General features: G+C 38.8%; 1 protein-coding gene across 6 annotated transcripts in view; it reads left to right on the top strand.

The window, feature by feature from the left end:
• Window positions 1-15,932, top strand: part of EXOC2 (exocyst complex component 2) — a 201,388-nt gene that overhangs the window by 2,643 nt on the left and 182,813 nt on the right. For 4 of the 6 annotated variants that reach the window (XM_087437910.1, XM_087437903.1, XM_087437904.1 and 1 more), the window contains exon 2: window positions 2,877-2,977. The exons of 1 other annotated variant lie outside the window; for it this stretch is intronic. The gene's annotated coding sequence lies outside the window, so the exon portion shown is untranslated. The remainder of the gene's footprint in view (window positions 1-2,876; window positions 2,978-15,932) is intronic. One more of the 6 variants, XM_087437905.1, reaches the window with a different exon arrangement.

Raw genomic sequence — 15,932 nt, 5'->3', positions numbered from 1 at the left:
ATTTACTAGGCTTTTTTTTTTTTTTTTCTGGAAAATTGTATTAGGCTTGCTCAAAAGCTTCATGAGTATTCTTTAAGTTAATGTTGTTGGTAGCATTTAAGACTGGGGTGGATCATACAGTTGGCTTTATTTTTGGTTTTGGCTTTAGTAATTCCTTGTACTTACTATTTCCCACTTAAAATAAATCTTGGTGCCAATAATGGAAAGAACAGTGGACACTGAAATTTGGGAAGCCTGGATTTTAGTTAATTAGAATGTAGTTGCACCAGGTGGATCCAGGCAGGCCTTCACGTGGCGCCTGGCACAGTTAGCCTTCGGTGCTCCTTGGGCAGCGCCGAAGGACTGCTCTCCTTGCTTCCTGCTAGCTGTGCTGCTTTTGGCAAGGTTGGCACCTAGTTTCATCTGTAAGCTTTGATGAATTTTTAAAGTCCTTTTCCACTTAAAATTTCTGTAATCTTGGAGGGTATATGATTTTAACTTGCATTGTATTATAATTTTACTGAAAGACAAAAAGCCATGGATATTTGGTTTTAGTTTAATTTTAATGAAAGCCCTATGTGATTGACATGATGTGTATCTGGATAAGTCAGCGTCTCAGCAGGAATCAAAATTCATGCCAGATGGTTCACATAAGGAGATTTTAATGAAGGGACTACTTGTGGAGGTGTGGGCAGGGCTAGGGATCAAACAAGAGATGGTGAGGCCTGAAGAGAAACTAACAGCTGAAGGGACAAAAGGAGAAAGCAGAGCCCACTGCAAGCTGGAGCCACAGGGGAGGGTATGGCTATTGCTGGAGATGTGGTGCGTGGGGGTCGGGGAGCAGGACTGAGGTGCCCAGCCTGAGAATGGTCCACTTTTGAAATCCAAAGCTCAAACTTCCCACTCTTTGCTTACAGTCTCTTATCTTTCTAGTCCTTGCTCAGTTACTCCATTATACTTGCTCTGTCACCTGATCTTAGGTCACTGTCATACCAGTATGCTCAGTTGTATCATCATCCTTCTGTATCACCTGGCTGGCGACTTCTCAGCCCTGGACCATCTCAACTCTTTACCTTCTTGAATGCTTGAGCCGAGTTGCTGAAACCAGCAGGGGAAAATCCTAGCATCTAGATTTGTACCCTGTAAATCCATGGTCACCAGTCTCAACTGGGTATCAAAGAATTTTCTAGTGTTTTCCTCCTCAGCACTTGCTTCTGTTCTTTGCAGAATCTATTTTAAGCATTTTCCACGCTTCTCAAACCTCTCATTCTTGCACATAATCTGTGTTATTAGCAAATAATCCTGCCACCTACTTCAGAACTAATAGAGCTATCAGAGGAAAATCCCATGCTCTTTCTTTCAAAAAATCTTTCCTCCTTCCCCAGTTACATTGAACGAGATTGCATTTACTCTAAGACTGACGCCTCTACCTGGGCTCTGTGTCCCATCCACTCCTGCCTTTCGGAGCACTTCACTCAGTTGTTCATCACTTGCCAAAGGCTCCTTCCTGTCAGCCTTTAAACATGCTTAGAGACAGGCAACAATAAAACAAAAGAGAAAAACAACAATAATAAAAAAGTAGCATCCTCCTTTGATTTCACATTTCCCTGTTAAAATTTCTCTCTCTTCTTTCCCTCCCAGCCAAATTTTTTAAATAGTTGTTTGTACTCAACATTTCACTCATCCCACTGCTGTCTAGTTTTGGTGCCCATCACTCTACTGAAGGCCAAGGTCGTCTGTAACCTCTTTGCCACAAAATCTTGTTCCTGTTACTTCCCCAGTGTAGTGCCTGGGACGTAGAAAGTGTCCCAAATAAATATTTGTTTTGACTGAACAATCTGGGGGTATTTCCTTGTTCCAAATCCTGGATTATCTGCATCTGTTTTTCTGAGGGATAGAAATCCAACACTATCATCTTTTGAGGTGCTGGGTGACCAATCTCTGTATATATCCCAAATCTTCTCGATGGACTAAGAGATCAAAATCAATTGTATTTGATAACGACTTCTTCAGTATTGTCCAAGTGATCTATCTTTCTTGGAAAAACAAAAACACCTGGACATTTTTTTTCTGACTAATTAAACGTTTCCTAAAATATCAGGAACTAATGTTTTATTCACCCAGTGTAGATCTAATCAAGAGGCAGTGGTAGGGACATGGGTACAATTGGCAATAGCTGGATGAATCAATAATGCTATGCTTTTACATGAAACTACTCTTCCTTCTTCCTTCCATTAAGTAGTGTATCTTCTTAAGAAGGTTTTTGTTTTTATATTTGCTTTTCTTGGGTGGGGGGTGATAGAAGGGGGATGGATTTGCACTGGCCTGTTTAATTTGTGATATGTCATCAGTGTCCAATGGCATGAGGTAGAGGACCAGCCACTTTTAGACCTACAGCTTTTGGCTTTGAAATGTAGTGAAAGTAATTGTCCTCTAGGAAGAGACAGCCTGCTGAGGCAGAAGATTTTATAGTTTCTGGGAAGTAAAGAAAGAGACTTTTAATAAACTCTTCTAATTAAGAGGGAATCCAGTGCTTGTTTTAAGAGAATAGCTAGGGAATCAAGTATTTATGTAACAGATTAGTTACATATGTACAGTTAGTTATGTGGGAACTCTGGAGAGCCAAAGTATCAGGCTTTTCCACTGTATTCTGTCTTGCTTCCAGTATTCTTTCCAGTCACTTCATGTAGATTCTCTTCTCTTTAGTCCCGTACCTCCAAACATTGTAGCAGGAGTGAAGATTTTTTCCCCATCAAAAAAAAAAAAAAAAAAAAAGTGCCATTTATCAGTTAAATTTTTTAAATCATTGGATTTTTTTCCAAATGAATTAAAACACAAATACTTATGCTTTCATTTTAAAAACTTAGTATGTTTCAATTATATTTTGTTTCTACCAGTAAGGAAGCAAAGAGGTCTACAAGAGAGCCAGGAGCGCATGGCTGCCTTCCCTACTGTCTGCTCAGGCCTTCGTTTCTGCAGATGCTCCTGCTGAGAACCAGTGAGTCTTCTTAGTACAGTTTGTTCCCATGGATTCATTCTTTCAGATTTGTGCATGATTATATTTTTGTTAATCATGATTTTGAGATGCAGCAGGAGGAGAGAGATGATTAATTTAGAAAACTGGATGGAAGAGTTCATGACCCTGTCTCTAAGACTTGTCTAAGACCCTGTGCTCTTAGGTGGTGAAATGTGTGGCAGTGCTGATATAACTTGACCTTGCCTTTGCTCAGGAAAAGTAGAGTCTGAGTTTACAGAAAACTGAAGGAAGTAAATTACCCTACTCTAGGACCCTTTTCCTGGTATAGATCTGTTTGGGGCCAGCCCTGCCCAGCCCAGCCCCAAGGGGCAAGTCTATCCTAGGATAGGTTGAACGTGACTCAAGGAATACAGTGAATTCTACAATTTAGTTCTGTTGCTGGCTGGCCTGAGAATCTAGTTGAGTATAATTTTGTTGAAAATCACTAGGCAGCTCTGCAACTAGATTTTTCTGGGATCCTTTGGATCCAGGATGGCTTTGGACAGGATAAGTCTACCTAGTGCTTCTCAAATGTTAATGTGCACACAAATGGCTAAAATGTAGATTCTCATTTATTGGAGTTGGGCTGGGGTCTTGAGATTCCTCCATTGTGATTTGTTCCCTGGTGATGCTGGTTTGAGTAGCATGGAGAGGGGTGAAGTTTGGGAGTTTATTATTATTTTTATTTTTTGGTGTTTTTTGGGGGAATAATTTTACTTTTCTATGGCTGATCTAAGAAAATAGTGCTTTTAACATCAGGAGGCTTTCCTTGACCTATTTGGTGAAGGTTCTTCAAGTCTTCAGTGAATCAGAACTTCTATTTTTCCAACTCCTGGCCTTGTCCCTTTAGCTGAGCCGGGCCTCTGGGGACCTGACTGGGTAAGACACCTGATCACTCGTTCAGATTTCCTGTCTGCTATTCAAATCAGCAAAATTCTTTTTTACCAAATAGTAAAAAATTTTGGTTTAATCATTCTGAAGCTACTTTTGTGGTTACATTTTCTGTTTTTTTCCCCCTCAATATTGCTGCTACTAGTTATTTTTCCCATGCGTTTTTAGGCTGAAGTTATGTAAGAAAATGATTTACTGTCTTTTATTCTACCAATAAATATTTTGGAAAATTAAAGATTGTGCCACAATGAAATAAGGGAAAAATATAAAATTAAAATTTTCTGACCTCTGTTGCAGAAACACTTCAGATTCATCCTGTGTGCTTCATTAAAGGAAAAGAGGCAGATGGGTTAAAACTAATATAATATAAATCTAAAAGAAAATGCATTTATTTAAGTATGTATTATAAAATATAAGAAAATGTGGCCTTTCATCTTTATTCTAATGAAATGCTTTTATAATGGTAATTTTCTCTTTTGACCTGTGATGGATAGGAGGTTAATTGATGTTAAATGGATGCTTTGTTAATCCTTCATCAGCTACTAAATTGTTGTGGGGGAGTACAGGTCAAGGCTGCATGAGGCCATGACCAGCTTGTTTTCTCAGGGAGGTTTTGCCCTTTCTCCAAACCACACATCACTCTATCCAGCTATATGTGGAGGAGACTCTCCTGTCTCCCCTCCCCTCTTTCCCTCTTCCCCTCTCTCCTCCCGCTAGCCCTCCCCCTCCTTCTCCCCTCTCTCTGCACTGCCGGGTGACAGCTTGTACATGTTGCGTGCGAGGAGTTCAGCTGGCTCTGTGTGGTCTGAGTGTGTGGTCTCCATTCAGCAGAGAGGCTGCTAACAGGGTGGATGAGAGAGAGCAAGACTGTTTACTTTAATTTATTTCGGATGCCGGAATTGTGCCCAGAGTTTCTCCTAAGCTTGATTCCGTAGCTAGCAGCTTCAATCCCTCACAGCTGTGGCGCAGTCTCAGCTCTGTGCCTGTCCTCTCCCAACAGGCACTTTCCATAGCATCTGCCTGGTTAATCCCTCGCGGCTCCAAAATGTTAATGGCACTGCTGAGAGCTGTGATTATTTTGCTTTCACTATGTCAAGATATATGGCCTTGAAGAAGTTTCTTTTGAGGTAGAACTAGAGAAGTAAAGCAGAAATTTTAAGATAAGTGACAAAGTTGGTGTATTTTTAGAAATTGGGAAAGCTATTATTGCAAAATTTGGGTCAAATTAATCCAATTGTGCTCATGTGTAAGAGAATCTGGGGGTTATGTGTCACCCTGTCATGTTTAACAACTTTGATAAAATTAACCAATTTAAACTGACAGTTGATTCTTTGACCTTTTTGAAAATCTACATTGATTTTGGCATGCCTGTTTACTGTAGTTATTATATTTGTCAGCAGTGATATTGGCTTATTTCATCATAAAGAATTGACAAGTTGAGACGAGTAAAACTTTGTTTTTATGCAATAATATAAATTTAGGATAATATATTTTTTTCTCATTCTTTCATTATAAATAGCTTAGCAATAGTTTCTTGATTTTGTTTGTTTAACATTCCTGAACATTTTTATTGAGATGACCAAGTATTTTATTTAAGTAAACATATATAGACTCTTGGTATCACTTGGGATTCTTCATTGTTTAGCTTCTTCCTTTTCCTGTCTTCCCTACAGTCTTGCTGGAATGGAGTTGGTGGTGTTGATGCGTTGTCCAGGACTGGAAAGTCTAGGCCACTGACATTTTCCAGAGGGGTTAATATATATAGCTTATTGTTGTTCTGCTGCTTTTCCTGCTACTTGTAACCCTGAGTTTCGTAAATGAACTCAGTTTCCATTACTGGCAGGGTTAAGCGTTCCTCCACTGCCTCGTACCCTTTCAGTCCTGGCCATGGTTTTCCCTAGTCTCATTTCATCTTGACTCACAACTTAGTAGTGTCAAATGCTTTTTTAAAAAATGCTATCATCTTGTATTTTGTCTTGTATTCATTTTTGGGAGGTTCTGTGTTTGTGGTGATAATGATAATTTAATGCTTCCAAGGATTCTAAAGGAAAATTAGTATATTTGCTGTGGGGAAGGAAGAAATTTTCCTCTACCCTTCTCGGTTCTTCTTGCTGGTCTGAGAATTAAATTGATGTGAAACAGATTAGTAGGAGAAAATCAAATGTAATTTCGTACATGGAGTCTGAAGATGTGACCGAATTGCTGCAATTGCAAGATAAAACTTTAATGGATGAGAATTTGCTTCTCATGGATGAGCAAAGAAAGTGGTTTCTTAGGATGGAATCTACTGGTGAAGATGCTGTGAAGGTTGTTGAAATGACAACAAAGGATTAACAGAATACTACACAAACTTAGTTGATGTTGATGTTAATGGGAACCCCACATACATGAGAGAGTCAGAGACCCCACATACATGAGAGGTTCAGAGACAAAACGGTAAAATGAGGTATTTATGCCATCTTGAGCTAAGGAATGGGATCGGGGCCTGAGGGGAGGAGTGTAATTCACAGGATGATAAGAAGAGCAGATGTTCAGTAATTAGATGTTTGCTGAGCCATGCAGATAGGTTATAAAAACTTTTAGTAATAACTCTTATTATGGGCAAGGTCCCCAATTTAAATTCTTTAAGAGATGGGTAAAAGTTCTCTTAAGCCCACAGGGTCTCAATTGCCTTTAGCTCAAAATATTCCACATACCAAAGTGGCACATCTTAGGGAGGCCTGTTCTGAATCCCTTCGTTGCAGAGTTGTGCAGCCATCACCACTATCTAATTCTGGAACATTTTCATCACTCCAAAAGGAAACCCTGACCCCACTATCAGTCCTTTCTCATTCCCCCTTCTCTAGCCACCAGTAATCTACTTTCTGTTTCTATAAGTTTACCTGTTATGAACTTTCATATAAATGGAATCATACAATATGTAACCTTTTGTGTTGATTATGGCAAAATATGTGTGTAGTATTAGTAATTACTCTGTCTTTTACCTAGCAAGTAATATATATAAAAGAAAATTTTATATATATATGTAGAAAACATTGATAGATGATGATTATAGTCAAGCAATCATTATGAATAGAATTGAACTTACGATTCAGAAACTCAGAAATATTTAACAGGAGCTGTGAAGTGCTCTAGGCTTATATTTGATAGAAATGCCGTGTGTGTGTATTGTCGGTCAGTCACTCAGCTCTTCCCTGTAGCAGGCAGTCATGCAGGGACCCATTCCCAACTCGTCTGGAGTTGCACGCATGTCATTCCTAACCCATTGTTTGAAATTTGATGTAGAACTCTAAAAGGATAAATCCTGATTGAACCAAATCCCTCCTTCCCACTTTCACTTTTATTGGACTAAATCCTCCAGGAATGAACAGTGAGCAGGAAAAGGAGCAGGGTTTTGCTCTAGGTAGCTGAAGTGGGAATTGCCCTCACAAGCCGTTGATTCTCTTGCAGGGGCAGAGAAACGGTGTCTGTAGAGCCACAATACCTTGGCAGCATTTTTAAAAATAGCATTTCCAAATCCATCTTTATTGAAGACAAGTTCATCTTTAAATCTAAGAAAAAAATTACTATCTTTGTTTGGACTTTTCATTATTTAGAACTGAAAAGTTGGAATCTTTTTATATATTCTTAGTACTGCCCCTTCCTTTTTTATGTGTGGATTTTTTAAATTGAAAAATCAAACTTAAAATCAGTTTTGGCCTGGTTTGTATAGAAATAAAGGATGGTTGAAAAATAAGTATTTTTCTAATGCAGAGATTTGTGAGTGGTAAAACTCATTTTGGTTTAAACATTCAAAATACTTTTTGGGAAAAACACACATTATTAAAGATCTGACCCTACACATTAGAACTTCTGATTTTCAGGTAATTTCTTATGGAAGTGGTAATAGAATATCAAACTATTCACTTCTTGGGTCTTACAGTTGGAAGCTACATTTGAATTTGACCTGCTGTCACCCACAGACAACCCATAGAAGAGGAATTGTTCTGTTCAGGCCTTTGTGGTTGACTTGGATTCATCTGTACTTCTTTTCTGTGGCATGAACAAATAACCTGCTTTAGAGTTAGCACTTCTGTATTGAGTGTTAAGAGGAGCTGTCACACGTTGATTGAGTGAACTTTTAGGATATAGTTAGAAGACTCTCAGTTTCTATATAGGCACACCTTGGAGATTTTGTGGGTTTGGTTCCAGACCACCACAATGAAGTGAATATCGCGATAAAGCAAGACACACGAATTTTTTGATTTCCCAGTAAGTTGTGTTTACACTTTGCTGTAGTCTGTTAAGTGTGCAACAGCATTATGTCTAAAAAATAAAGTACCTACCTTAATTAAAAAATACTCTATTGCTAAAAAATGCTAACCATCATCTGAGCCTTCAGCGAGGTTTCTTTTTTCTGGTGGAGGGTCTTTACTCAATGTTGATGACTGATCAGGGTGGTGGTTGCTGAAGGTTGGGGTGGCTGTGACAATTTCTTAAAATAAGACAACAATGAAGTTTGCCACATCAGTTGACTCTTCTTTTTGTGAACGATTTCTCCGTAGTATGTGGTGCTGTTTCATAGCATTTTACCCACAGTAGAACTTCTTTCAAATTTGGAGTCAATCCTCTCAAACCCTGCCACTGCATTATCAACTGAGTTTATGTAGTATTCTGTTACTCCTTTGTTGTCATTTCGGCAGTCTTCACAGCATCTTCACAAGGAGTAGCTTCCATCTCAAGAAACCACTTTCTTTGCTCATCCATGAGAAGCAACTTCTCATCCATTAAAGTTTTATCATGAGATTGCAGCAATTCAGTCACATCTTCAGGCTCCACTTCTAATTCTAGCTCTCTTGCTATTTCCTCCACATCTGCAGTTACCTCCTTCACTGAAGTCTTGAACCCCTCAAAGTCATCCATGAGGGTTGGAATCAACTTCTTCCAAACTCCTGTTGATGTTGATGTTTTGACCTCTTCCTGTAAATTATAAATGTTTATAATGGCATCCAGAATGGTAAATCCTTTTTGGAAGGTTTTCAGTTTACTTTGCACAGATCCATCAGAGGAGTCACTATCTATGGCAGCTATAGCCTTATGAAATATATTTCTTCAATAATAAGACATCAGAGTCAAAATTGTTACCAATTGAGTTCTCCCTCAACCAGGAAGAGACCCAAGGAAGAGCCCCTTGCCCTTCCTTACAGAGTCCTTTCTCTTTTTGGTGTCTCAAGTTTGAAACGAGACCAAAGCTGAGTGTTCAACAGCACAAGCTTTATTCAATGGCCAAAGAATGGAGAAGTGGGAACTATGTTCGAGAATCAACTTCTCAGCTCTTAGGGCGATCAATCAGCTGTTATAAGGGGTCAAGGTAATGAAGGGGAGGAATAGTCATAGCTATTTGAGGAACTGGGCAGGCTTTTTGGGGGAATGGAGTGTCTCTTCTTTTCTTTCCTTATTTGGTCTGTTCTTTCCTGTCATGGCCATGGTAGGTATGTTATTTATCATGTTGATGTGTTATTAATAATGAGTGTGTAATCAGTTGTGGGGTCTACTTCAGGTCAAATTAGACTGCCATGTTGCCTTCAACCGATCTTGACTGGTTTTGATCACGGGCGTTAGCTGTCTTTCCCTCCTGTGGTTGTGGGTTTCCTACAAGCTAAAGATAATATGTTAGGCTTGTTCTGAGCAGGATTGTGGTTAATGTCTCATGGGCTCTGTGGGCCCGGTAACAAAATTACTCCTTGATCCATGGGCTGCAGAATGGATGTTATATTAGCAGGCATGAAAACAACATTAATCTTGTACATCTCCATCAGAGCTCTTGGATGAACAGGTGTGTTGTCAGTGAGCAGTAATATTTTGAAAGGAATCTTTTTTTTCTGAGCAGTAGGTGTCAACAGTGGGCTTAAAAAATTTAGTAAACCATGTTGTGAACAGATATGCTATCTTCCAGGCTTTGTTGTTCCATTTATAGAGGACAGAGTAGCTTTACTGTAATTCTTATGGCCCTTAGGAATTTCAGATTGGTAAATGAGCATTGGCTTCAAGTAAAAGTCACCAGCTGCATTAGCCCCTGACAAGAGAGTCAGCCTGTCCTTTGAAGCCCAGTATTGACTTCTCGTTTCTAGCTATGAAAGTCCTAGATGATATCTTTCTTTGATATAAGGCTGTTTCATCCACCCTGAAAATCTGTTGTTTAGTGTGGCCGCCTTCATTACTTATCTTATCTAGATCTTCTGGATAACTTGCTGCAGCTTCCACATCAGCACTTGCCGCTTCACCTTGCACTTTTATGTTATGGAGGTGGCTTCTTTCCTTAAACCTCATGAACCAACATCTGCTAGCTTCAGACTTTTCTTCTCATCTCTCTTAGCCTTCATAGAATTGAAGAGAGTTAGGGCCTTGCTCTGGATTAGGCTTTAGTTTAAGGGAATGTTGTGGCTGGTTTGATCTTCTGTCCAGACCACTAAAACTTTCTCCACATCAGCAATTAGGCTATTGCACTTTCTAATCATTTGTGTGCTCACTGGAGTAGCACTTTTAATTTCCTTCAAGAACTTTTCCTTTGCATTCACAACCTGGCTAACTGGTGCAAGAGGCCTAGCTTTTGGCCTTTCTCAGGTTTTGACAGGCCTTCTTCACTAAGCTTAATCATTTCTAGCTTTTGATTTAAAGTGACAGATGTCCAACTCTTCCTTTCTGAACACTTAGAGGCCATTGTAGGGTTATTAATTGGTGTAATTTCAATATTGTTGTGTCTCAGGGAATAGGGAGGCCTGAGGAGAGGGAGAGAGATGGGAAAATGACCAGTCGGTGGAGCAGTCAGAACACACACAACATTTGTGGATTAAGTTTGCCGTCTTATATGGATGTGGTTTGTGGTGCCCCAAAACAATTACAATAGTAACATCAGAGATCACTGATCATAGATCACCATAACGAATGTAATAATAATGAAAAAGTTTGAAATATTGTGAGCATTACCAATATGTGACACAGAGACATGAAGTGAGCAAATGCTGTTGGGAAAATGGTGCTGATACACTTGCTTGATGCAGGATTGCCACAAACCTTCAATTTGTAAAAAACGCAGTACCTACAAAGTGCAGTGAAGCTAAGTGCAATAAAACAAGGTATGCCTGTTCTTAGTTATCCATTTAACCAAAGTGACAATAAAAGATTTTAAAGGCAAATACAGAAGGTTACACAGAGCAAAACTTTTAATATTAAGAAAACTAGATTTGCTTAAGTAATCAAAGGTCTGATAAAGCACAATTATTTTGCTAAAACATGAAATCTTTGCTTTCTTTTCATAATCTCTTGTCAGATGTGTACTAATAGTCCCAGAAAACTTTGTCCTTTAATGGATAAACGAAAATTAAGTTCTAGTTTTATGTAAGTACAGTACTGATAGTAAAACTTAATTTTAAAACCCTTATAATAACAATTTAATTTTTGCCAGCCTGATTACGCAAGGAAAAATTCTCTCTCTCTTTTTTATATACATTTAGTTTTTCATTTTTCTCCTTCCCATTCTGAAACAAAATTTCTCTCTTTTCTCTTAACAAAAATGCATCTTCATATTAGGATTTTAAGTCTTTAAAAACATTAATTTCTAGTTAAAAATGAAGTACACAATTATGAACTGTATTTTATATTAGCATTCCGTGGCTTGGCAAATTTATAAATACTTTTTATAAGTTCTAGAAACATATGCTTTTTTGTAGAAAATTTCTCAGCATGGCATAAGACATGTTTAGTAATAGACCCAAATATCTTTTTCTCTGCAATGGGAAGCCAAAAGTAGATAAACTTATGTTCAGTAATTAATTTTTCAGTATTTTATCTTATTTGGAAATGATCTAGATATTCAATAAGTTTCCCATCATTTAATTTAACTTAGCAAAATTCTAAAGTTTCAAGTTAAAGTTTCTGGAGGCTATTTTTAAGTACACATACCATAAAATATAATGTTGCTAAAAAGTTTATCAAACTCTTATCCCAATTATATCTAGCTAAATTATTTGCTGCCATCAATTATGTTTAGATTACCCATGAAAACTTATGAGACATTAGACAAAATCAGCCATCATTCTAAGTTATTTTTTGCTGACACATTTTGTAGCAGAGATAACATGAATTTGACAGTAAACCCAGATATAATAAAAGTTATTTATTTGCATTATATTCAATGTTGATAACTTTAAAGATGTGTCTGTTTTAATTAAACCAGTGAACTTATATACCTAATATTTTATACCTAATATTTTCCCAGATCATGTGAACTTGAAAAGCATTTGAGTTAGTTTCTGTATTTCTGAGAACTTTAAAATGCCTAATCCTTACAAGTGCTTGACCTTTAACTCAATTAAATAGAGCTCTTTTACGAATTAATTTTGGCACTACCATCGGAGCCAGAAAATAGCGACACATCTACAACACATATACGTAGACGTACAGACAGACACATACACAGACAGAAACAGAGATCTTATAATTACTCATATTTGTGGAGAAGATTTCTAGGTTTTCTCATTAGCCTAATTTCTAAATTGCTTCTCTCTTTTTTTCCTTCTGATGAGAAACATTTGCATTTCAAAGAATGGCTCTTAGGTCCTAGACAAGATGGTGGTAGGAAATCTACATCACAAAGGCACAGGGAAGGTATCTAAGTTTTCTCTAAGATGGAGTTTTTGAGGCATATTTGCTGAACAGTTCTGTTTCTAAGGTCCCAATATCTATAAGTATTTTGAGATGGATAGGTAAGGTTTGGGGGATTAGCAAAAAGGGCAGATGAACTTTGAACTTCTAGAGCCACACCTTTGGTCCTGTAGAGACTAGATTTGTAAAACAAAGACAGCCAGTTTAGTTCCTTAAAGAATTGGGTTGTACTTTTGTTTTAGGTACCTTTTATCTCTTTAATTTTTCATTAGCCTTTTGCAATGAATCCTTCAATGAAGGTATTTTGGAATCTTGAAGCCTTTGAAGCTTCGGCATGCTAATTTAAATATGCATCCCATACTGTTTGATTTGGGAGCCCTTGCTGTTAAGTGTACCTTTTAAATGATCTTATCTATTTGGAACATTCCCCATAAAGTTTTACCATCTTGCTAGATATCTGCAGCTTCTCGGAATATAGTTCTTAAACATAAAATAAACAGTTTTGCCAGAAGGTGGCATGCTCAGCTCTTTGGATATAAAAGATCCCATTTCTTTTAGCTAGCCTTTATCTATACAAAACAAGACAAACAAACATGTTTGCCTTAATATATCAGCAGTAACCAAGAGATGTGACTGCGTCTTGGCCAAGAGAAGCCCCCGTGCGCAAACAAGTATTGGCAGTAACCAAGAGATGTTAGTGTATCCTGGCCAAGAGAAGCCCCTGTGCACACAACCAACGATTCTCATGGAACCTTGGACTGGGGAGGGGATTGGACCAGCACACTCCAAGGAATGGGGACTGCAGACTGATTCCAAACACAATGGAGAACTGCAGCTGCCACCCGCTGTTACCAATGTGGAATATAGGGGCTGATTCTGAACAAATGGGGAGCTGCAGACTAAACCATCAGCAGCTTCCAATGTGGAATCCAGGGACAGAGCTAAGGGCTGGGGTTTTCCACTATGTTGGCAGTAACCAAGAGATGTTACTGCGTCCTGGGAATTTCGGTCTGAAAGGCGAGGGGCTTGCCTTTGGGTAGAACCCTCTGCCTGCTCAGTTGGCTCTGGGCAGAATTATCTGCCAGCTCATTCTGACCTGTCCCATAAAGGAAAGCTAGTTAGATCGGGACCTTGAACGCAAAGAGAATGGAGCTTGACCAGGAGATACTTACCAACAGCCTTTGGAAATGTGAGGAAAGACAGTGAACTCAGAAGGGTCTGCGGGATGCCATGCCTGTGTCTCTCATCCCTGAATGCCGTCAGAAGTTTGTTTTGGTCCCACCGCTGCCACTGTATCTGTTAAAAAACAAAATTCAACCAAGTAAATTTGAAGATCTGATTGGCTTTATTAAGTGATTCATGAATTGGGCAGTATCCCATCTAGCAACTAGAAGGGTGCACTGAGGGGTTGTAGGAAATGGAAGGTTTTTATAGGGAGAAGGGTGGGGCAAGGGCGCTATTAGCAAAAGAAAAGAAAGGGTTATTTTTTAGGCCAAGACATCTTCTTTTTTGGGGGGAAGGGAATGGCAAGGGTTTTATCATGTAGATTACCTCACTAGTGCAACTCAGGAAAGTTCAGATTGACTGTTTAAAGGTCACATTCCTGGGAAGGGCTAAAATTGTAATTAAGTCTTGATTTTCTTTCTTGCGGGCCATTTTGGGCCTTCTGACTCCTAGTTAAGTGGCTTTTTCCTGAGTTTATGTCTCTCCCAGCTGAACAAGTTGGTTTGCCTGGCTAAAGTGTGGTGCTAATGACGTCACTGTTTTTTACCCCATCCCAGTTAATTTGCTTTGTGCTAATGAGAACGGTTTGTCGTGTCCTTAATGCCAGTCAGCGTCTCTCAGTGCATGGCATGGCCACACTGCAGAGCTGGGTTGAGAAGTCAGCTCATCAGCATTTCTGAAAACTGTTCTTTTCTGGTGCCTTTTCCATAGATGAAGGACAACAGTGTGTGTGTGTGTGTCTGTGTGTGTGTGTGTGTGTGTGTGAGAGAGAGATTACAGGCACAGCCACTGGAGCCAACCTGCCTAGGTGTGAATCCTGCTCTTCCAGTTACTAGTTGTGGGCTAGTGGACAGAGTATTAATGGGGCATCCTCAGAGGGGAGTTGTGAGGATTAAGTTATTACATGGGAAGAACATAATAAGCCCTCAATAAATATAACTTAATAACTGATGTTTGCTTAATATCAAAGGCATGCCCTCAGGCAAGTTGTTTGCTATCTCTAGGAATTAGCTAACCGTCAGAGAGGCAATTCCTTTTCTGGTCTGCCAGGCCCCAAGATGTCAAAGCATCATAAAAACAGAAAATAAAAAACATGATTAGTACAGGGACCAGGACTTTGTGTCACAGCTTCAGTATTTAGTAGCAGAGTGGAAAAAAGATCAGTAGAGCAGTGATTCTTTTGGCTGATGAGAAGAGGCATAAATTTGACCTAGAAAAGAGTATGAGAGAAAGCAATGATATCTAACTTCCTCCTCCCAATTACTTTTGAAGTTACTGTTCTGTTTTGGAGATATTCTTTCTTCTCTTTACCATGGTCCAGACTCATTTTCACTGTTAAGCTTTGAGAAGTGTTCACAGTTCACATTTTGTACAAGGTAATTCTTTATAGGGTATGTGAACTCTTCAGAGGAAATGTGGCCCAAACGCTAGCTAGCTAAAAGGATAAATAAATAAGTAGAAGTGATCACTCGGAAGTGATTGATTTAAGACTAAACAAATTTCTTATTTATTTTTTATACAGAATTATGTGAAGGAAAGGAAGTAATTATGTCAGCAATCTTTATCATTCATTTAGAACCACCTGTTCTTAATTATCATGGCAGTAAAACACTCATTTTGACCTTAGAGTTATCTGTTTAGGTATAATGATTCAAATTCGGGTAGTTGCACATGAATTATGACCACTTTAGCATTTTTTGCTTAATTTCTAGTTTGGAGTTTGATAGTTCTGTTACTCTTTGAACCTAGCATAGCAATATAAAATTTGAGTAGAAGTAAGTGGGTAGTAGGAAACCACTCTTTTGAGCTTTGGTTTATGTACTTTTTGGTCACTGTTTGACATCAACACCTGTCTGCAAGCTAGAGTACCACCACAGATATCAGAATGAAAACCTGTCACAATTAAAAGTCCTCCCTCAGAGTCAGTTTCTTCTTATTTTAGAGAGGGTCAGGAAAGGGACAGTCAGAATAAATAGGGATTAGAGCCTGGGGATGTGGGATGATCAGTACTTGAGGCTTCTTCCTGTGGCTGAGGTGTGCATAAATAGGACATAATATCAAGGAAGATGGTAGTGATGAGGATGGGAGTTTGAGGGGCAGGAGGAGTGGGAGTCTTGCCAGGGATATGCTGAGATCTAGGCCTCACTGTCACTCTCCCAAGTTGATGCAGAGGCTGTGG

This window comes from Ceratotherium simum, chromosome 13, assembly GCF_057802395.1.
Source record: "Ceratotherium simum simum isolate JZ-2026a chromosome 13, ASM5780239v1, whole genome shotgun sequence".
Taxonomy (NCBI): domain Eukaryota; kingdom Metazoa; phylum Chordata; class Mammalia; order Perissodactyla; family Rhinocerotidae; genus Ceratotherium; species Ceratotherium simum.
The sequence above is the reverse complement of the archived record's forward strand: the minus strand, read 5'-3'. Positions and strand labels throughout refer to the sequence as shown.